The sequence below is a fragment of the Anomaloglossus baeobatrachus genome, chromosome 6 (assembly GCF_048569485.1).
Source record: "Anomaloglossus baeobatrachus isolate aAnoBae1 chromosome 6, aAnoBae1.hap1, whole genome shotgun sequence".
NCBI classification, from domain to species: Eukaryota; Metazoa; Chordata; class Amphibia; order Anura; family Aromobatidae; genus Anomaloglossus; species Anomaloglossus baeobatrachus.
This window is the reverse complement of record NC_134358.1, coordinates 81,779,716-81,802,204: the sequence shown is the minus strand read 5'-3', so window position 1 is coordinate 81,802,204 and position 22,489 is coordinate 81,779,716. Positions and strand designations below refer to the sequence as shown.

The 22,489-nt window shown below is 45.9% G+C and overlaps 1 protein-coding gene across 1 annotated transcript in view; it reads right to left on the bottom strand.

The window, feature by feature from the left end:
• MATN2 (matrilin 2) overlaps nucleotides 1-22,489 on the bottom strand; it is a 203,550-nt gene that overhangs the window by 122,549 nt on the left and 58,512 nt on the right.

Below are 22,489 nucleotides of genomic sequence, written 5' to 3'. Positions count from 1 at the left end.
AAAAACACCAAGCACAAAGCAACTCTTTTTCCAGCAAGTCTGGGGCACCATAACTCGCAGACCAACACAGCATAAACTATAGTTGACATAGGTAGATGTTTTCTTCCAGCCTAAACATGAGAGGAGCAGAAGTGATTGACTTCCTTACAATATGTGATCAAAGAAGCCTAACGAGCAGGCTAGCACAGGTTAACTCTTGCTACCCTGTCTATGAATGAGCAGACAGCAGGTCGATGCCTGAGTTAATTAGAAACACAAGAGAAACCATTGGACGCAGTGTCAGACTCTGCAATGTGAACAGAGCCTGACGCCACCATGACAGTCAGCAAGTTTTGTACAAAACTCTGTGTGACAGCTAGTTTTCAGGATGTGCCCTGAAATTGCAATGTTGTATTGTGACATTACATCCAACCTATCAATCATAACCAATTATGAAGGTTCCAAAAAAATCCAAGCCTATTGGAGTTTTATATGACGTTGCCATCATAGAATGCACAGCAAGTTGTGTATGACAGCAACTAAGGGTGGCTTTACACGCTACAATATCGCTAAAGCGATCTCGTTGGGGTCACGGAATTTGTGACGCACATCCGGCCGGTTTAGCGATCTCGTTGTGTGTGACTCCTATGAGCGAGTTTGAATCGTTGCAAAAACATTCAAAATCGCTCATCAGTGACATGCCCGCCTATTCCCAATTATCGTTGCTGATGCTTGGGCAATGTAGTTCGTCGTTCCTGCGGCAGCACACATCGCTATGTAAGACACCGCAGGAACGAGGAACCTCACCTTACCTGCGTCCCGCCAGCAATGAGGAAGGAAGAAGGTGGGTGGGATGTTCATCCCGCTCATCTCCGCCCCTCCGCTTTGATTGGGCGGCCGCTTAGTGACGTCGCTGTGACGCCGAACGAACCGCCCCCTTAGAAAGGAGGTGTGACGCCCTGGACTAGCCAGGTAATCACAGACATGACAACATACACCCCACCCTAGGCAGTTAAAACAGTCAGACAAAAACCCTTGTTGCCTCTCTCCAGGGTCTGATGTCCACACCAGGTGGGGCGGAGCCAGGTGGTTGGCCCCACCCACCGAGGAGTTCACAGGCCTGGAGGAGGGAAAAGCAGTAGATCAGTTTAGGAGGTGAACGTGAGAGGTCACAAACTGCAAGTGTCTGGGTTGGAGCCAAGGCACTGACAGCAAGGTTGGCAGACGGTGGTGGCCATCTGCAGGAGTGACGGATCTCTGCAGAACCGTAGGACCGGGGTTGAGCGGTGGCCCACCGGTACCGAATCGGGGACCGGAGTGAAGTTAAGCACACAGGCAGGGCCATCGGACCCTGACCAGGCTTGGAGCCGCCGACAACGGTCAAATCCGAGTGTGACCGGAACCCCAGGGGTTTCCTAACAACCAAGTCCCGACAGAAGGCAACAGTCCACACCATGAGGATATACAGCCACCGCCACAGGCTAGAGATCCAAGGGCCAGCGCCTGTGGGCAAAAGGGCTCCTACAGTACCTATACGCCGGGGAGCGGACTACCGTTGGGATACCATCGGAGTCAACACAGTTTACACAAGTGCAGGGAAAGACAGCCACCATCAGCCGTCCGGGGAGAGCACAACAACTACACTGCAGCCGGCTGCGGGACCCGTCCATCCGGCCATTTGGTTTACCAAAGACTCTGTCATTGGTTGTCTGAGTGAGTATACCAGTGCCGTCCAGCACCGCGCTGTGCTGTCCCTGCAACCCTGCACCCCGGCCATCCAGCCTCCCCGTTACATCACCGGGCCCCGGGAGCACCGACCCCCTACCCACAGAGGGGACGACATCCTAGCTGCTCCCTACCATCTCTCCCGGGATCCCCGTCATCAGCAGCGGTGGTGCCATCTTCACCACGTCCCGTGGGTGGCGTCACGAACTCTCTCCCCAAACAAACCATCCCTTTTCACTCACGAGTGAGGAGCGCTGCTCGAGTCCCCGGGTCCGGCCCACCGCTCGAGCCACCGAGCAGCAGCAACAGAAGCCCCGGACCCGAGCGTGGCGAGCGCGTCCCCTCCGCCCGCGACAGAGGCGGTACGCCAGTCACAGCGACGTTGCTATGCAGGTAAGTCCATGTGACGGGGGTGCGCGATTTTGTGTGCGACGGTTAGCGATATGCCCGTGTCGCACAAACGATGGGGGTAGGTACGCACGCTAGTGATATTGGTACCGATATCGCAGCGTGTAAAGCCCGCTTTACTTCCAACTTGATTGTGATTTGTCTGATTTTTTACACAAATGTTTTTGGATTATATGACTTGTCAAAAAGTAACTCCTTTCACAGTCACTGGCTATGTGCACATAAAGTCTTTTTGCTGAGTTTTTTTAAAGGAAAGTGAACAGAACCTCCAAGTTTTTAAGGCGTTTTGCACTTTTGAGGAGGATTTGGGGCGTTTTCTCTTGGTTTCTCCTCCAATAACTCCTCAAAAATCATCGCTACATGCCCATAGCCCCTGGCTTTGTGAACACAACATCTTTTTTTCAGGCAGATTCTACTGCCTAAGCCATCTTAAAAACCTATAAAAAAACATTCAAAAGAATGAACTTACTAATTTCTATGTAAAAATGACTTGCCGTGCAGATGTTCTGGCTTTTGAACTTTTTTTAACTACTCTAGGTTTCCAAATATGCCAAGGGGTTAAAAGAAATGACATGTCCGTCCTTCTGGTGTTTTCCGGTTGGAAACTGCTCTGTACTTTACAATACAAGTTAATGGTAAAGCTCAAAAGATGCCCAGAAGACACTAGGATGATTCTTAGAAAGTTTTGCCATGGTTTTGTGTTATAAAAAACAACAACACACTACTGATTTCTTCACTATTCAATTGAGTGGCAAAAAGATCTGGAAAATGATAGTAAAAAAATACTTCACAAAAACCATGGGATAACACGCCAAAAAAACAGCCAGTGGCCAAAACCATTGGAAAAAATGCTCAGGAAATGACTGAAAATATTGTGCTTTAAGGGGAACCTGTCAGGTGCAATATGCATCCAGAGCCATGTGCAGTTGTGGGTGCATATTGCAAATCCTTGCCTAACTGTCCCTGTATCTAGTAGCATAGATAAAGAGATCTTTAGAAAAAGTATTTCTGAAGATCCCATATGATATGTTAATGAGCGCAGGGACTAGTCACAAGGGCGTTAGTTCCCCTGGCTATTCGGCCCCCTTAGCATGTAAGCATGCCCCTCTGAGTGTACTAACATGCAATTGAATGTGAAGCGTCAGAGGCATGGTTGCTCACCTCTGTTACCACCGCTGGTTTTCAGCTCAGTGAGCACGATCAGAACATCCCTGGACTTTTGGTCATGTGCACTACACTAGTTTGAAGTCAGGACGCGAACACCCGGCTTCACAGTTCGCATGACCGAAAGTACATGATCATGCGCACTGAGCCGAAATCCAGTGTCGGGTGTGGTGGCAGCAGAGAGGTGAGCGATCATACCTTTGACTCTGCACATTCATTAGCATGTTAGCGTGCTAATAATGCGCCCACGGGGCATCAGGGCTACTCGTCATCGAGCCAGTGGTATTTGGGCTTGTTGTGAATGTTCTGACCCGGCTCCGTGGCCAAGTTAGTGTCAATAAAAGGGTCCAAGGTGACCGGTATAGGGGGATGATGGGGGTTTGCTTTGTAGCACCACCCGTAGTATGCGGCCAACGATCATCCGCCACTGCGAGAGGTTGCTCTCCTCTGGGGCGGATGGTAAAGCATCTCACAGGCAGAGCTAGGCCCCCATGGAGGACGATGGTGGGGGATAGGCGCCGGCAATAATGGGACGACATCAGGACTGCGGACAAACTTCTTTTTAATCACTGTCAGGTCGTCACCCTTGGAGTGCCGATTTCTGCCGTGATGGGCCCCAGCAGATTCCGGATGATTCAGAGGCCACCATCGGTGTTGTGAAGCTGTGAACCCTTCCTTCCTTGCGCTCTGTAGTGTGGATCCCCGTTGCGTAAAGCCACTTAGGGATCCCAGTGTCCTTGGGTTTAGTTCTCGTCCCGTCCGCAAGCAGCGCGAATCAGATGTGAAGTCGACCGTGGTCTTAACTCCTGACTCTATTTGCTATTGTGCCCCGGGACCTTTGTGGTGGACAATGGGACATGAAATCCCCCTTCCCTGCAGATTCTGATGGCGCAACGTGGAGTGTACGCCACCCTAGGGTTCTGCACCCTGACTATGCCGGTCCCAAAGGGGCTTTTAGGCTCACCCCTCGGCTACCATGTTGCTCCTCTGTCTCTCCAGCTCACTCGGTAAACTCCTGCTTCTTCCAGTCTGTCCGGTCTTAACTAAGGAAGCTCTGAAGCACTCTCCTTAGCGGCCGTGTTTCTGCGAGTCCCTGGATGTTATGGTACTCTTGTCCTCCTCCGTCATGCTGCCCCCACCTTCCTAATGACTCACTAGTGCTGGGGAAGTCCCGTTGCTATAGTGATTACCTCTAGCCCAGTTCCAGTGGGAAAGCACCTGAGCTGTGTGTGTTGTTTAAGTGATAAACACCAGCGGTTAACCTCTTCCTTACCTGGGATGAGTATTGCACCTTAAGTGAGATGCAATACCCCGTGGCGACTGAAGCCTTAGGGGCGCCACATTGCCCCACAGCGAATCGCAGCACTCCCGGGCTGCAACAAAACATAAATGGTACCCCGCAAAATTTTGTTATGCAGAAAAACATGAACGTTCTTCCCTTTATGGGAGGCAAGATCCTTCCAAATGTTTCAGACTTCATAGACTTAAAAACATGTAAACAATCTTTCCTTTATGTCAGGCATTATCACTTCAAACGTTTCAAACTTCATAAACTTCATATCACGACATAGAGAAAAAAAACAACAACTTTCAGCACATTATACTGTAGCATTAAACATTATGCAGCATTATTTACAGTGCCTACAAGTAGTATTCAACCCCCTGCAGATTTAGCAGGTTTGATAAGATGCAAATAAGTTAGAGCCTGCAAACTTCAAACAAGAGCAGGATTTATTAACAGATGCATAAATCTTACAAACCAACAAGTTATGTTGCTCAGTTAAATTTTAATACATTTTCAACATAAAAGTGTGGGTCAATTATTATTCAACCCCTAGGTTTAATATTTTGTGGAATAACCCTTGTTTGCAATTACAGCTAATAATCGTCTTTCATAAGACCTGATCAGGCCAGCACAGGTCTCTGGAGTTATCTTGGCCCACTCCTCCATGCAGATCTTCTCCAAGTTATCTAGGTTCTTTGGGTGTCTCATGTGGACTTTAATCTTGAGCTCCTTCCACAAGTTTTCAATTGGGTTAAGGTCAGGAGACTGACTAGGCCACTGCAACACCTTGATTTTTTCCCTCTTGAACCAGGCCTTGGTTTTCTTGGCTGTGTGCTTTGGGTCGTTGTCTTGTTGGAAGATGAAATGACGACCCATCTTAAGATCCTTGATGGAGGAGCGCAGGTTCTTGGCCAAAATCTCCAGGTAGGCCGTGCTATCCATCTTCCCATGGATGCAGACCAGATGGCCAGGCCCCTTGGCTGAGAAACAGCCCCACAGCATGATGCTGCCACCACCATGCTTGACTGTAGGGATGGTATTCTTGGGGTCGTATGCAGTGCCATCCAGTCTCCAAACGTCACGTGTGTGGTTGGCACCAAAGATCTCGATCTTGGTCTCATCAGACCAGAGAACCTTGAACCACTCTGTCTCAGAGTCCTCCAAGTGATCATGAGCAAACTGTAGACGAGCCTTGACATGGCGCTTTGAAAGTAAAGGTACCTTACGGGCTTGTCTGGAACGGAGACCATTGCGGTGGAGTACGTTACTTATGGTATTGACTGAAACCAATGTCCCCACTGCCATGAGATCTTCCTGGAGCTCCTTCCTTGTTGTCCTTGGGTTAGCCTTGACTCTTCGGACAAGCCTGGCCTTGGCACGGGTGGAAACTTTCAAAGGCTGTCCAGGCCGTGGAAGGCTAACAGTAGTTCCATAAGCCTTCCACTTCCGGATGATGCTCCCAACAGTGGAGACAGGTAGGCCCAACTCCTTGGAAAGGGTTTTGTACCCCTTGCCAGCCTTGTGACCCTCCACGATCTTGTCTCTGATGGCCTTGGAATGCTCCTTTGTCTTTCCCATGTTGACCAAGTATGACTGCTGTTCACAAGTTTGGGGAGGGTCTTAATTAGTCAGAAAAGGCTGGAAAAAGAGATAATTAATCCAAACATGTGAAGCTCATTGTTCTTTGTGCCTGAAATACTTCTTAATACTTTAGGGGAACCAAACAGAATTCTTGTGGTTTGAGGGTTGAATAATAAATGACCCTCTGAATAAACTTTTCACAATTTAAAAAAAAATAAATAAAAAAAGAAATAACATTCTTTTTTGCTGCAGTGCATTTCACACTTCCAGGCTGATCTACAGTCCAAATGTCACAATGCCAAGTTAATTCCGAATGTGTAAACCTGCTAAATCTGCAGGGGGTTGAATACTACTTGTAGGCACTGTAACTATCTGCAAACCATTTACTTCAATAAGGGGTGCTTCACACACAGCGAGCTCGCTGCCGAGATCGCTGCTGAGTCACGCTTTTTGTGACGCAGCAGTGACCTCATTAGCGATCTCGCTGTGTGTGACAATGAGCAGCGATCTGGCCCCTGCTGCGAGATCGCTGCTCGTTACACACAGCCCTGGTTCGTTTTCTTCAAAGCCGCTCTCCCGCTGTGACACACAGATCGCTGTGTGTGACAGCGAGAGAGCGACAAATGAAGCGAGCAGGAGCCGGCATCTGACAGCTGAGGTAAGCTGTATCCAAGATAAACATCGGGTAACCAAGGTGGTTACCCGATATTTACCTTAGTTACGAGCCTCTGCAGCTCTCACGCTGCCTGTGCTGCCGGCTCCGGCTCTCTGCACATGTAGCTGCTGTACACATCGGGTTAATTAACCCGATGTGTACAGCAGCTAGGAGAGCAAGGAGCCAGCGCTAAGCAGTGTGCGCGGCTCCCTGCTCTCTGAACATGTAGCTGCATTACACATCGGGTTAATTAACCCGATGTGTACTGTAGCTATGGTAGGAGAGCAAGGAGCCAGCGCTCAGTGTGCGCGGCTCCCTGCTCCCTGCACACACAGCTGTGCGCTGGTAACTAATGTAAACATCGGGTAACCATACCCGATGTTTACCTTAGTTACCAGTCTCCGCAGCTTCCAGACGGCGGCTCCGTGCAAGCGCAGCGTCGCTTGCACGTCGCTGCTGGCTGGGGGCTGTTCACTGGTCGCTGGTGAGATCTGCCTGTTTGACAGCTCACCAGCGACCATGTAGCGATGCAGCAGCGATCCTGACCAGGTCAGATCGCTGGTCGGATCGCTGCTGCATCGCTAAGTGTGAAGGTACCCTTAGTCTTTTCTTGGCCGCTGGCTCATGAGGGCCTGATCTTGTCCCCAGATACTGTCCATTTGTTAAGCATCCTTGGCAAAGTGTCCTGCTTTGTTACAGCGACAGCAAACCGGTCTTAACCCCTTAGTGACGGAGCTAATTTTCACCTTAATGACCAGACCAAATTTTGCAATTCTGACCAGTGTCACTTCATGAGGTTATAACTCTGGAACGCTTCAACGGATCCCGGTGATTCTGAGATTGTTTTTTTGTCACATATTGGACTTCATGTTAGTACCAAATTTAGGACAATATTTTTTGTGTTTATTGAAGAAAAAAATTGAATATTGGCAAAAATTTTGAAAATTTAGCAATTTTCAACTTTTGAATTTTTATACCGTTAAACCAGAGATTTCTGTGACACAAAATAGTTAATAAATAACATTTCCCACATGTCTACTTTACATCAGCACAATTTTGGAAACAAAATTTTTTTTTGTTAGGAAGTTAGAGGGGTTCAAAGTTTATCAGCGATTTCTGATTTTTACATCAAAATTTACAAAACCATTTTTTTAGGAACCACATCACATTTGAAGTGACTTCAATAGGCCTAGATGACAGAAAATACCCAAAAGTGACACCATTATAAAAACTGCACCCCCCAAAGTACTCAAAACCACATTCAAGAAGTTTATTAACCCTTCAGGTGCTTCACATGAACAAAAGCAATGTGGAATGAATAAAAGCAAAAATTAAATTTTACCTAAAAATGTTGCTCTAACCCAAATTTATTCACTTTTAGAAGAACTAACACAACAAAATGGACCCCAAAACTTGTTCCCCACTTTCTTATGAGTGCGCCGATACCACACATGTGGTCAGAAACCTCTGTTTGGACAAATGGGAGGGCTCGGAACAGAAGGAGCAATATTTGAATTTTGGAAAGCAAATTTGGCTGAAATAGATTGCGGGCACCATGTTGCATTTACAGGTCCGCTAAGGTACCTAAACAGAAGAAACCCCTCACAAGTGACACCATTTTGGAAACTAGACCCCTCAAGGCTTCTATCTAGGGGTATAGTGAGCATTTTAGATCCACAGGTACTTCACAGATTTTGTTAACGTTACGTTGTCATATTGAAAATTTTAATAATTTTCTCAAAAATGTTGCTTTAGCATCAATTTTCTCACTTTTTCAAGAGGTAATTCCAAAAATTTGACCAAGGTTTGTTACCCACTTTTTTATGAGCGCGGTGATACCTCACATGTGGTCTGAAACCTTTGTTTGGACAAATGGGAGGGCTTGGAACGAAAGGAGCAATATTTGAATTTTGGAAAGGAAATTTGGCTGAAAAAGATTGCGGGCACCATGTCACATTTGGAGGACCCTTAAGGTACCTAAACAGCAGAAACCCCGCACAAGTGACCCCATTTTGGAAACTAGGCCCCTCAAGGAATTTATCTAGATGTTTGGTGAGTACCCTGAACCCCCAGGTGCTTCACAGAATTTTATAACGTTGAGCCATGAAAAAAAAAAAAAAAAATTTTACCACAAAATTGTTATTTCAACCAGGTAGCTTTTTTTTTTACAAGAGTAAAAGGAAAAAATTCAGCATAACATTTATTGTGCAATTTCTCCTGAGTTTGGCGATACCTTATATGTGGTGGAAATCAACTGTTTGGGCGCATGGCAGGGCTCGGAAGGGAAGGATTGCCATTTGACTGCAAAATTGGCTGGAATCAATAGCGGACGCCAGGTTGCATTTGGAGAGCCCCTGAGGTGCCTAAACAGTGGAGGTCCCCCACAAGTGACTCCATTCTGGAAACAAGACACCTCAAGGCTTTTATCTAGGTGTATAGTGAGCAGTATGAATCCACGAATATTTCACAGAATTTGATAAGCTTAGGTTGCCATATTGAAAATTTTCATTTTTTTCACAAAAATGTTGCTTCAGCATCAAATTTCTCACTTTTTCAAGAGACAACAACAAACCGTGGACCCAACAGGTTGTTATCCAATGTCTTATGAGCACAGGGATACCCCACATGTGGCCAAAAACCTCTGTTTGGATAAATGGGAGGGCTTGGAATGGAAGCAGCACCATTTGAATTCTGGAAAAGTTGAAATAAATTGCGGGCACCATGTCACATTTGCAGGGCCCCTTGGGTACCTATACATTAGAAACCCCCACAAGTGACCCCATTTTGGAAACTGGATTTTATTCAGGAGTATAATAAGCATTTTGAATCCACAGGTACTTCACAAAAATGTTGCTGTAGCAACCAATGTCTCACTTTTAGGCTATGTGGCCATGAGCCAGCGACACGGCGTCTAGTACACAGTGTCAGCCTCCTGCAGAGATGTGAGTGTTGTCCACGGGAGAACGCAGCTGCCCATGCCCACGATTTGGGTTCAGGCCGCTGTGGAGCTCTATGCTACCTGCAGAGAACACTCATCTCCGCAGCATAAATTGACATGCTGAGGCTCGGGAAGCTGCGCCACAGGTCAGTTTATGTGGCGGAGAAAAGAAGCACATTGGGCAAGCACATTGGGCATGGGATTTCTAAAAATCCTTCCACTGTGCTTCTACTGCACAATGCAGCGTTATGGACACAGGGAAAACACTCTGCGCCCAAAACGCTGCAAATCCCGATTGTGGGCACACAGCCTAAAATGCTACAATGGATGAATGGATACATGTCAAACATATATAACGTCCCACCCCCTGCATATTCTAAGCTGGCGCCCTTTAGTGCCTTTCATGTGGCACTAAAGGGTGCCTAGCCTTGTATTTAGCCCCCCAAAAAAATAATAATTAAAATAAACGACGTGGGGTCCCCCCCATTTTTGATAGCCAGCTAGGGTAAAGCAGACAGCTGTAGCCTGCAAACCACAGCTGACAGCTTCACCTTGTCTGGTGATCAATTTGGAGGGCTCCCCAGGCGTTTTTTTTTTAAAAAAAAAAACGTGGGGTCCCCCCCAAATTAGATCACCAGCCAAGGTGAAGCGGACAGCTGGGGTCTGGTATTCTCAGGGTGGGAAGAGCCATGGTTATTGGACTCTTCCCAGCCTAAAAATAGCAGGCCGCAGCCGCCCCAGAAGTGGCGCATCCATTAGATGCGCCAATCCTGGCGCTTCGCCCCAGCTCATCCCGCGCCCTGGTGCGGTGGCAGACGGGGTAATATATGGGGTTGATACCAGCTGTAATGTCACCTGGCATCAAGCCCTGGGGTTAGTGATGTCACGGCATCTAAACAGATACCCGACATCACTAACCCAGTCAAGTAATAGACAAAAAAAAAAGACAAAAAAAAATTTATTTGAAAAAAAAACTCCCCGAAACATTCCTCTTTCCCCAATTTATTGAAAATAAAGAAATTACGGTCGCTGTAATCCGCTGTAATCCGTGAGGTCCCACGCCGACTCTGGATCTTCTAGAATATGGGGGGCACGTTCAGGGAACGTATCCCCCATTTTCTGGAAGAGCAAGCTCTCCATGAGCAGTGTGGGTGCAGTAATCTGAGAATACTGCACTCACACTGCCCCGGTCCAACTTAGGGCAGAGTGACCTGCAGTAACCTCATTCCAGAATATGAGGGGCACGCTCACAGAACGTACCCCCCATTTTCTGGAACAGCAGTCTCTCCATGTGAGGACCACACTCCTCACATGGAGAGACTGCTGATTACTGCACTCACTCTCCCCCGGTCCACAGTGGAGCAGCCTGTGCATCAGCGACGTCAGCGTCCCTGCAAGACTGACGTCGCTGATGCACAGGCTGCTCCACTGTGGACCGGGGGAGGAATCCAGCTGACAGCCGCTGTCTGCGCATGCGCCGTCAGCATTCAAGAAGGAGGCGGCGTGATCGCGGGACGGATCACCAGACAGGTAACGTATGACCGGGGGCTGGGGGGGGTGATAGGGGGTGACCTAGTGGGACCTGGGGGGACCTGGGGACACCTTTCTGCCGCATGTGACGTGTCACATGCGGCAGAAAGAGCAGAATGAATGCGGGGGAGGGGGGGTGGCTCTGGAGACCCGGAGGGGGCTCCGGTGACCAGAGGGCTCCGGTGGACCGGAGGAGGGGTCAGGGGGAGGACATTTCCCTCCGATCTGAAATGTTTGATCATTTCAGATCGGAGGGAAATGAATGCAGAGCCGGCGGCGGCAGTTTTCAGCGCGCGTCGGCGCCATCTTGCACGCTCCGGAGGGGGGCTCTGAAGAACTGGAGGGGGCTCCAGGGACCAAAGAGCTCCGGTGTACCGGAGGAGAGGTCAGGAGGGGGACATTTCCCTCCGATCTGAAATGTTTGATCATTTCAGATCGGAGGGAAATGAATGCAGAGGCGGCGGCGGCGGGAGTTTTCAGCGCGCGTCGGCGCCATCTTGGATTTTCCGGAGGGGGGGGGGGTTGGATGGATTTCTCCGGTACCGGGGGCTTTGGGGGCACTAAGGGCTCACATTTATTTCTCATCTGACATGTTTGATCACGTCAGATGAGAAATAAATAAATTTTACCAGCCATTTTTTTTTTTTTATGTTGTCGCCGGTATACGGTGTATACCGGCGATCGCATTAACGGGGTGCATAAAAAACACCCCGATTCATAATCTGGGGGGTCTCAGCTACCCCCGGTAGCTGAAACCCCCGAGATTTTTCGTCACTGGGGGGCGCTACAGGGTTTTTCCGGCCTGACGTCTCAAGACGTCGGAACAGAATAAGTACCCTGTTTTTCCGACGTCTTGAGACGTTAGGCCGTCGCTATGGGGTTAAGATGCTGGTTGAATAGTCCTCCGTCAAGGGGTACACACGGAGCAAGGTGTACAGTCTCTCTTTAAAGTCAGTCAGGGTATGAGCCTCCTTAGTGAATTTGAAGTGAGATGCAATACCCTGTGGCGACTGAAGCCTCAGGGGTGCCACACTAACATGCTAAGGGGGCCGACTAACGCCCTTGCGACTAGTCACTGGCCTAATTAGCATGGGATCTTTAGAAATACTTTTTCTAAAGGTCAGTGTATAAAGGGACAGTTAGACAGGGATTAGCAATATGCACCCAGAACTGCTCGTAGTTCTGGTGCATATTGCACCTGATGGGTTCCCTTTAAGAAACATACACCCAGAGTCTCCTAGAGCATCTTCTGCTTGAAAAACTCTTCAGGTTCTCCAGAAAACTCAGAAAAAAGACTCCGTGCCTTACAGAAGAGGAACACTTTGGTCTCTTTCACACTTATCTTCAAAAGTATCTGATCAGTAATTATAGGAATTGTGCGTCGCCTCGTACTTGAATCTACTCCTGATTTTGGCTTTAAGAAAATGATGAAAATATGTGGATAAAATAGTGAAGTGTGAACAAGTCCACGTCATTAGGAGATTCTCTATGTCTCCTGCTCCGTAGATCATCCGATAGATGATGATATTATACAGGGGCTGAATTGTTAATGTCCTCGTTTGCATAGACGCCAGCTGCAGCGATTATCACAAACCACAGAAATAAATTCTCTAGATAAAATCAGCGGCCATTAAAAATGATAAAAGAAATGATTTAGTCTCATAGAAGAGATTATGACTAATTATAAAGGATTATGGGAGTTATTTGTAAAGAAAACGACTTGAGATTTTGCTTTTATAGAACGGGAGTCTCTGGGGGAAAATAAAATGAAATGTTCTTGTGGGAATATGGCAGAGCCGTACGAGCGCATGAACGCAATGCATGAAAGCGAAGGCAGCAAACATAGTGCAGCCATCTCCCGGTTGATTGGGAATGCTGAGAGCTGTGGTGTCCTAAGATTACAGGCCGCAGATTACAGAACATTGCTGCACACGTACAGTGAGTATGGAAACTATTCAGTATTCAGTTTTTCAAGTTAAATAAATTTGCAAAAATTTCTATATTTCTATTTTTTTTTCTGTCAAGATGGGGTGCAGAGTGTACATTAATGAGAAAAAAAATGAACTTTTTTGAATTTACCAAATGGCTGCAATGAAACAAAGAGGTCTGAATGCTTTCCGTACCCACTATATACACATGTGATTATATAGGTGTCTACGGTCAGTCATATACCGTAATTGGTGAGAGGGTAATATCGAGCTCCTCTTGAAGGAAGATCATGTGATTTTTGGACGACTGAAACTGTATGTCGGATCGCCATGAAATGTATGAAGTGTCTTACGGCTTCTTTATATCACCTCAACTTCTCAATGTTCTTCTTTGTTCCTCAGCATAATAAATTTCATAAGGATGTCAAGCTGGGTACAGAGAAGTACCAAACGCACGGTGAAAGGGAAGGGAAACCTACCTCAGGTCCCTGGGGTCCCTCACCACCCTAGATAGGCTCCTCACCTATGCACCGAGCTGGATACCTGACCCTAAGTATCCCTAGTGCTCACCCTAAATAGGGAATGGATGGGATGAGCTCTTCATCAACTCCACTAACCACTATAAACTACACAAGGAGGAGACACAGGGGGAAAATGCATGAACTACTTATCCACAGATGACACCGGTAGACGTTCAGCAAAGCTTTCTGCAACGAAACCAAAGAGGAGTACAAGCCTCCTGCTTACACCCAGGGCTTGAATGAATTGAAGAATATCACCAGCACCAGTCCAAAGGAAGGGGTATTTAAGCACCAAGAGTATGCTGATGGTCAGCAGTTGGGTGAAAGTCGAGCTCCTGCTGGGTCCAAAAGGGAGAGATGAATTCAGCAGGAAAGCTACCTATTACAATGAATACTGACAGCAGAGACAATAGAAAGTGAAGAAGCATATTGCGCAGCCAAATGCTGTGACCTTCTATGGCCAGAAACCACATGACTGTCTGTAATCTGAGAATAAAATGTAATTTTTTTTCTAGAATGCTTTTTTCAAATCTTTGATTGCATAGCATATGACAAATGCAATTAGCACGCTGCATGATCCAGTAATAAACCTCTATGTTTGGCTTTCACCGATGCAATCAGTGCTAAGGGCTCAGGGTAAACAAAGGCTTTTGGAATAATATGGAGTTTGCTTATCACAACGTGTCCAGTGAGTTTCCTTTCTCATTGAACTGCTGGAACGTGGTCATCTCTGAGTAAGAAGAAGGAAAGGCCTTGATCCAGGAAAGACGCTTCCGCAGTATAATTATTTCAAGCCAACGTGTAATTACTCATGAATGTGACAAGTAAACGTTATCTTTCATTCCTAAGAGGATATCATACTAAAGAGAGACATGTAATGGAGCCATAATGACCTGACAAAGCTGCATAAGGTCACTGCATTTTCTCAAGATAACATGGCTTTGGAAGCGAAAAGCTGAAGATCATTCTGGAATTTTCTTCTTCATCAAAAGTTTTAAAATTCATTGTTGATTAATTTTTTAAAGGGATCGTCCAGAATTGAGATATTAACATGTAGAATTAATTATCCAAACTCCAGCGGACAAATGCCAAGACTCAGTAAGTATTCTTTTAAAAAATTTCTCTCTTTTGTAAAGCAATTTTATTTGAATAATTCCATTAAAAAGAGTTCCACACGTGGGGCAAAATAAATGTCAGATAGGGGTAGTAGCTCCTGGACTACGCGTTTCGGCGTATGTGCGCCTTTTACATGGTCCCTAAACAAAAGACTCTTTGCCAAACATTAAAAAGGGGAATGAGGGGGTGGGGTAAAAACAAACATGAGACACCCAATTTAACCCTATAATGAGATATCCCTCTGAAGGAATATAAATTGAACCCTTATTTGATATATACATATATAGGATTAATTTATAGTAATACTGATAGTACAAAAGAATTTTTTACATATAGACATATAGCACAAATCGAAAAACGGATATAGTAAAAACCGCAATAGACAATACAACCATTATCCACAATTATTAAGTTTTTTACTATATCTGTTTCCGATTTGTGCTATATGTCTATATGTAAAAAAATATTTTGTACTATCAGTATTACTATAAATTAATCCTATATATGTATATATTAAATAAGGGTTCAATTTATATTCCTTCGGAGGGATATATCATTATAGGGTTAAATTGGGTGTCAAATGTTTGTTTTTACCCCACCCCCCCATTCCCCTTTTTAATGTTCGGCAAAGAGTCTTTTGTTTAGGGACCATGTAGAAGGCGCACATACGCCGAAAAACGTAGCCCGGAAGACCACTACCCCTATACGACATTTATTTTGCCCCACGTGTGGAACTATTTTTAATGGAATTATTCAAATAAAATTGCTTTGCAAAAAAGAGAAATTTTTTAAAAGAATACTTACTGAGTCTTGGCATTTGTCCGCTGGAGTTTGGATAATTATTGCTACATTGACTTCCGAAGCTGGTTCTTGCCCTATTTTCTTTGCGGACTCATTTCCTAGACCATACAGAAGATTCCACACATCAGGGAGTACCGGTAAGCTGGCTTTAGAATTTTTTGTATTTTTTGAGATATTAAAATGTATCATCAAAATCAGATCATTGGGAGTTTGACACCCAGTACAATACCAATTCTAGTGCAACGGCCCCTGGAGGTACCGCTGTGAAAGCACAGCTCCATACACGGTATACCTGTTGTTCTTGGGTACTGTGTCTCAGCTTACAATGAAATGAATGTTCTGTTATTGAGCAGTAAGCTTGTCAATTAAGCATTGAATATATCCACAATTTTCCAAGTAAATATATTTCTAAGGATGTTATTGACAAATTTCTCGCCAGATGTTGAGATGTTGGTTACAACTCATCCAATCCACACAGTCAAAGAAATCAAACCATAGATGTCCATAAATTAAGTAATGTGAAATAATGAGAAATGACACAGGAAAAAGTATTGAACACATGAAGAAAGAGAGGTACAAATAGCCATGTAAAATAGTGACATCATCTGAAATGTATCAGTAATTATAAAGCATTCCTGCTTTTTACTGAAAAATAATAACAGCTGGCTCAATTAATTGTCTAAAAGAAAATAAAAAGTGTCTCATTATCAAGAAGGTGCTGCACAAGCAACATCTGATGATGGGTAAAACCAGTGAGCTGACTTAAGACCTTTGCAACTTCATTGTTACAAAATATACTGATGGCATTGGTTACAAAGGAAATGTCTAAACTACTGAAGGTTCCAATGGGCATTGTTAGGGCCATGATCCAGAAGTGGAAAGAACATATTTTCACCATAAACCGGCCACAACCAGGTGCTCCCCGCAAGATTTCAGACAGAGTAGTAAAAAGAATTTTCAGAAGAGTCATCCAACAGCCAAGAAGCACCTGTAGAGAGCTAGAGAAAAACCTGGAATCAGCAGGGTCAAATGTTTCAAAGGAAATAATAAGATATCCTCTCAACCTCCATGACTTGTATGCACGCTCACCACGCAAGACTCCATTGGTAAACAAAATGCAGGTTCAAGTGCATTTAAAGCCCACCAATCACCAGGATTTTCTTATATAACCTAAAGCCAGTGCTATACTGGCACTATCAGGCTGATTCTATATATACCTTTAGTGTCAGATCGGATGTACAGTTTTTGAAATACAAGCAAGAAAAGCGTGAAATGAGCAGCTTTTTGATTGGCAGCAGCTACTGAATAGCTGATAGCTGGGGTGGGTTTTGAGGGTGATTTCTGCCCCTGCCTGTTGTTTCTCCCCCTATCTTTTATTTATGCTAAATTCTATTATAGTTTAACTAATATCTTTACTAAGATGTTGTCGGAGTTGGCACCTGGGCATAGCGCTTATCTTCGGCGCCATCTTTGGAAAGATAGTGTGACCTCATGTTATGCTTTCCTTGACACCGCTGCGAGGACAGCGCATGTGCCCTCGCATCTTGTGTGCTTGTTGTGACTGCGGGACCACCCCCAGCAACAGCTGATCGGAGGACGCAATCACCTGGAGAGCAGACGCTGGACATCAGAGTGGAGGAACAGGACAGCAGCGTTCATCTCACCTTCCCGCAGGTCTGTTCATATGCCCTCCCTGCCTGCCATCACCCAAATTGTATCCCACTGTGCCAGCAATGGTTTGATATAGCTATATACTGAATATTTTAAACAGCTTTAAATATAATATATGAGGGTGTGTATATACAGCTGTCTAAATATATATATATATATATATATATATATATATATATATATATATATATATATATATATATATATATATCATGTTTAAAGTTTTCTCAACAACATTTAGACAAGACTATGAAATGCTGGGAGAATATATTCTGGTCAAGTGGACCAAAATTTAACTGTTTGGATGCCATAATACAGACCATGTTTAGAGGCAAACAACACTATATTACCCCAAAAACACCATACCAGCAGTTGAGTTTGAAGGTGGGAACATCATGGTGCGGGGCTGTTTTTCAGCATAAGGCACTGTTAAACTACATGTGCTATAAGGATGGATTTAATGTACCCAAACATTCTTCAGAAAAATCTGCTGCAATCTACTAGGATGATGATGATGATGATGATGATGATGATGATGATGATGATGATGATGATGAAACAAGGGTGGACATTTCAGCAACACGATGATTCCAAACACACAGCCAAGGAAAGTCTCAGATAAAGAAAATAAAGCTGCTAGAAAGGCCAAGCTGATCACCTAACCTAAATCCAATAGAAAATGTATGGCAGGAACTATGGAAGGAGAATACGGAACCTTCAGGATGTGAAGAGTGTTTTTGTTGAAGAATGGACCAAAGCCACACCTTAGCAATGCATGAGACTAGTTTCTCCATACAGGAGGCATCTTGAAGCTGTTATCACCAACCAAGGCTTTTGTACAAAGTATTAAATACATTTCAGTAAGTGTGTTCAATACTTTTTCCCTGTGTCATTTCTCATTATTACACATAGCTTAGTTTATACACATCTATGATTTGATTTCTTTGCCTCAGAACATTATTACTGTATGTGGAGGGATGCAGGGGCAATAATACATTTATTGCGGCATTTTATTATTATTATTATTATTATTTATTATTATAGCGCCATTTATTCCATGGCGCTTTACAAGTGAAAGAGGGTATACGTACAACAATCATTAACAGTACAAGACAGACTGGTATAGGAGGAGAGAGGACCCTGCCCGCGAGGGCTCACAGTCTACAGGGAATGGGTGATGGTACAATAGGTGAGGACAGAGCTGGCATTTGAGCATTTTTAATTGTAACAATAATAAACCCCTAGCTATGTCTCCGTAATTGACCTCTACCAGTCTGCTATTGTCCAATCGGTCAGAAATGAGATATCAATGACCTATTTTTATTTCATCAATATCTCAGTCCCAAACAGCCCCTTTAAAATATTTTTAGAGACGAAGCATCTCCTGTGTTCTGATTAAGAGCTCTCAATCCCCTGAACAGATATCTAGACAACATGCCTGCAGTTTGCACTTGGGGAGGTTACTGCATCAGTCAGTGATTTGGAGGATGGGGCTCCACAGTGCTTCGTTCGAATGAAGTGATGGTCCTGCATGCGCACCACCGCTCCATTCATTGTCTATGGAATTGCTTGAGTTAACAAAGTGCAGAGTTCAGTGATTCATTCACACAACTAGTCTCTTGGGGTAGACCATTCCAGAGGATTGGTGTAGCTTGGGAGAAGTCTTGCAACCGAGAGTGGGAGGTTCGGAATTGTGTGGATGTTAGTTGAAAGCCGTTTGCGGAGAACGGGTAGGGTGATAGACAGAGCTTACGGTGGAGATGTAGGGGGGAGCCATGTTGTGAAGAGCATTGTGGGTGAGAACAAGCAATTTATATTGGATCCTATGATATGTGGGCAGCCAGTGCAATGACTGACACAGAGCGGAAGCATAGGAGTCACAATTAGCCAGATAGGTGACCCTGGCTACTGCATTAAGGATGGACTGAAAAGGAGAGAGTCTAGTGAGGGGTAGACCGCTTAATAGGGAATTACAGTAAGCAAGGCGGGAATAGATCAGGGCCACAATGTTGTTTTTATGGTGAGAAAGGGGCGGATTCTAGAAATGTTCTCCAGGTGCAGGTGACAAGAGTCTTTATTAGCATTGGTCTTTTTATATAGGCAAAAGAGACTTTTTGGGTCCTCTAGGCTACTGTGTGCGATTGTAACCCCTGCACCTATTGTAGTTATGCCCCTAATGACACAACCCCTTTGATATGTGGTTGAGCTGAGTTTTCTGGAACTCTGGAGCATGGGATCCCCCTTTTTGATACCGATATATCCTAATATAATGTGGACTAAGGTCATTCTAATAGGAAAATAACTTTAAGGACAAAAAATTAGACATTATTGTAATTCATACGTAAAAGATTTATTATTTTTCTTTTTATGTAGATGTTTCTTCTTTTTAATTTAAGCTTATTTATACATGACATTTTAGGAAACATGGGAACTTGTGATTTACAAAATTTCAATTCATCTTTCCCCCCCCCCCCCAGATATCTAAAAGAAAACAAAGATATTCTATAAAAAATATTATTCAGTGTTATTATACTCTTTGTCTCTGCCTTTCACTGCAATGCAGTATTTTATCACTTAGACTCTTTCCAGGACTGAGCAACACCTCCAAAGTCAATAATATGTACTGCACCCTCCATGGGGCATTTTGGCAAGAGATGAAGTTTCCTTCTTGAAATCTAGGGAAATTGTCAGTGTGCGGTGAATGAATCACAGTTCTGGAGTCGGAAAGGATTTCTCTGTTATTATTTAATGAGAGGATTACACAGAAATCTACACTTCAGGCATCTGCTGCCGCTTGTGATAACACAGACTTCTAAGTCTCTGTTCCCATTACGTTTAGTCGTGCACCTGATTATACATAAGAAGTATACAAGATACATCTGCACCCACATGTCTGAATTACTGCCATAATACCTAATGCGGGTTAGATCCCCTTTAGAATCTATCTGCTCTTATTAAATGGCTTCACTGCATTGAATATAAAAAATGAAGCAATTTTGCACATACAGTCCTGTGCAAACGTTTTAAGCAAATGTGGAAAAAGTAAGAATATTTTCAAAGTCTTGACGTTAAAAATATTTTTTTTTTCAGCACACATAGTAAAAAAGGCTACAAAGCCAAAATATGTAAGACGACATAACCAGGTCATAGGTAACAGTGCAAGAACAGATAATGTTAAACACATGGAATGTAAAGTAAGAATGTTGCGCCCTGGCCTAGCCAGGTCATCACAGATAACACTCAAACACCCCCACCCCCATTAGACAGGGACACCAGCCAAACAAAAACCCTTGTTGCCTCCCTCCAGTGTCTGATGTCCACACCAAGTGGGGCAGAGCCAAGCGGTTGGCCCCACCCACTGAGGAGTTCCCAGCCCTGGAGGCGGGAAAAGTGGCTGTTGAGTGTTGGAGTTTGAGGAGAGAGGAGTGAACACTTGGGTGTCTGGGTTTGTGGCCCAGGCACTGACAGCAAGGTTGGCAGACGGTGGTGGCCGTCTGCAGGAGTGGTGGAGCAACGCGGAACTGTCGCGGGCGGAGGAGGGGACGCTGCGCTCTCCCACTGCTCGGGACCGGCTGCGGCTGCTGCTGTTGCTGCTCGGTGGTGGCTCGAGCGGTGGGCCGGATCCCGGGGACTCGAGCGGCGTTCCTCGCCCGTGAGTGAAAAGGGATGGGGATTGATTGTGGGGATTTGGTTATGTTGTCTGTGACGCCACCCACGGTTGTGGTGATATTGGTGACACCACCGCTGCTCTAGACGGGGATCCCGGGAGCGGTGACGGGGAGCAGCTTTGTTGTTAGTTCTCCCCTCCGTGGGTAGGGGGGTTGGTTGTCCCGGGGCCCGGCTATGGGGGTAGGGATGGTTGGCAGGCGGGTTACAGGGCCTGGGCAGGTGCAGGGTCGCGGGGGCAGCGCTGTGCCACACGGCACTGTGGTACTCACTCAGCCAATGATGAGGACACAGTTCTCGGTAAAACACACGGCTGGATGGACGGGTCCCACAGACGGCTGCGGTGTTGTTTCTCCCGGCAGGTTGATGGTGACTGCCTTTCCCTGCACCTATGTACTGTAGATGGTTCCAATGGCTTCCCACCGGTAACCCGCTCCCCAGCTTGGATATGGGCTGGAGGAGCCCCTTTTGCCCGCAGGCTCTGGCCCTGGGAAATGGTTGCTTTGGCGGTGGCGGTGTCTCCCTCTCTTGGTTGGGCTGTTGCCTTCTGTCGGGACTTGGCTGCTGGGAAACCCAGGAGGTTCCCTTCGCTAACGTATTTAGCAACTTCACGGCGACTCCTAGCCTTGCCGGGGTCCGTAAGCCCCTGCCAGATGGTGCTGACTTCTCTTTGTGTACCGGTCCGGTACCGCCGGGCCACCGCCCGTCCACGGTCCTTACAGTAAACTCCGATAGGCCACTCCTGCAGACGGTCACCACCGTCTGCCAACCTTGCTGATCCTTCCGGGCCACACACCCGGACCAACTTCAGTCTGCTCTTTTACTACTTTCCTCCTTCCACTTTCACTCTCCAAACTAAACTCCTACTCAACTCCTACTCAACTCCTACTCAACTCCTACTCAACTGAGCTCTTTTCCCGCCTCCAGGACTGTGTACTCCTCGGTGGGCGTGACCAACCGCCTGGCCCACCCCCTGGTGTGAACATCAGCCCCTGGAGGAAGGCAACAAGGGTTTTGTGTCTGACTTCGGTGTGCCTGACCGGGAGTGTGGGGTGTGTGGGTGTTGTGCTCTGTGGCCCCTGGCTTGTCCAGGGCGCCACATTCCCCCTTAGTTAAATGCAGACCGTCCGCGGGCTGCCCGTCCATCACCGGTTTTATTTTCACCAACTGAAAAATAGAAAAAACGGTAACACATTACAATTAAAATAACATCTTCCCACATCGGGAGGTACTCTTACTTAAACGTTACGAACGTTAACGGCTTCCGCTCTCTCCCACCCAAGCAACCTGGCCCTAATGCTGCCCCTAAGTAAACAGGCAGCACCTCTTGACCCCAGTCCAGCACAAGCTACCCGAGCGGGTCTGTCCTTTTAAGGGGACCCACGTCCATGGGGAACCCCTGAAACCCCCAGAGAATTGCCACCGATTCCGGTGGTGGCTGGGCCCCAGCCTGCTCCACTGCGGGCCCTTCCTCCAATCTGCCTCTCCGGAGGTGGCAACGGTGAAAGCCACAACATAACA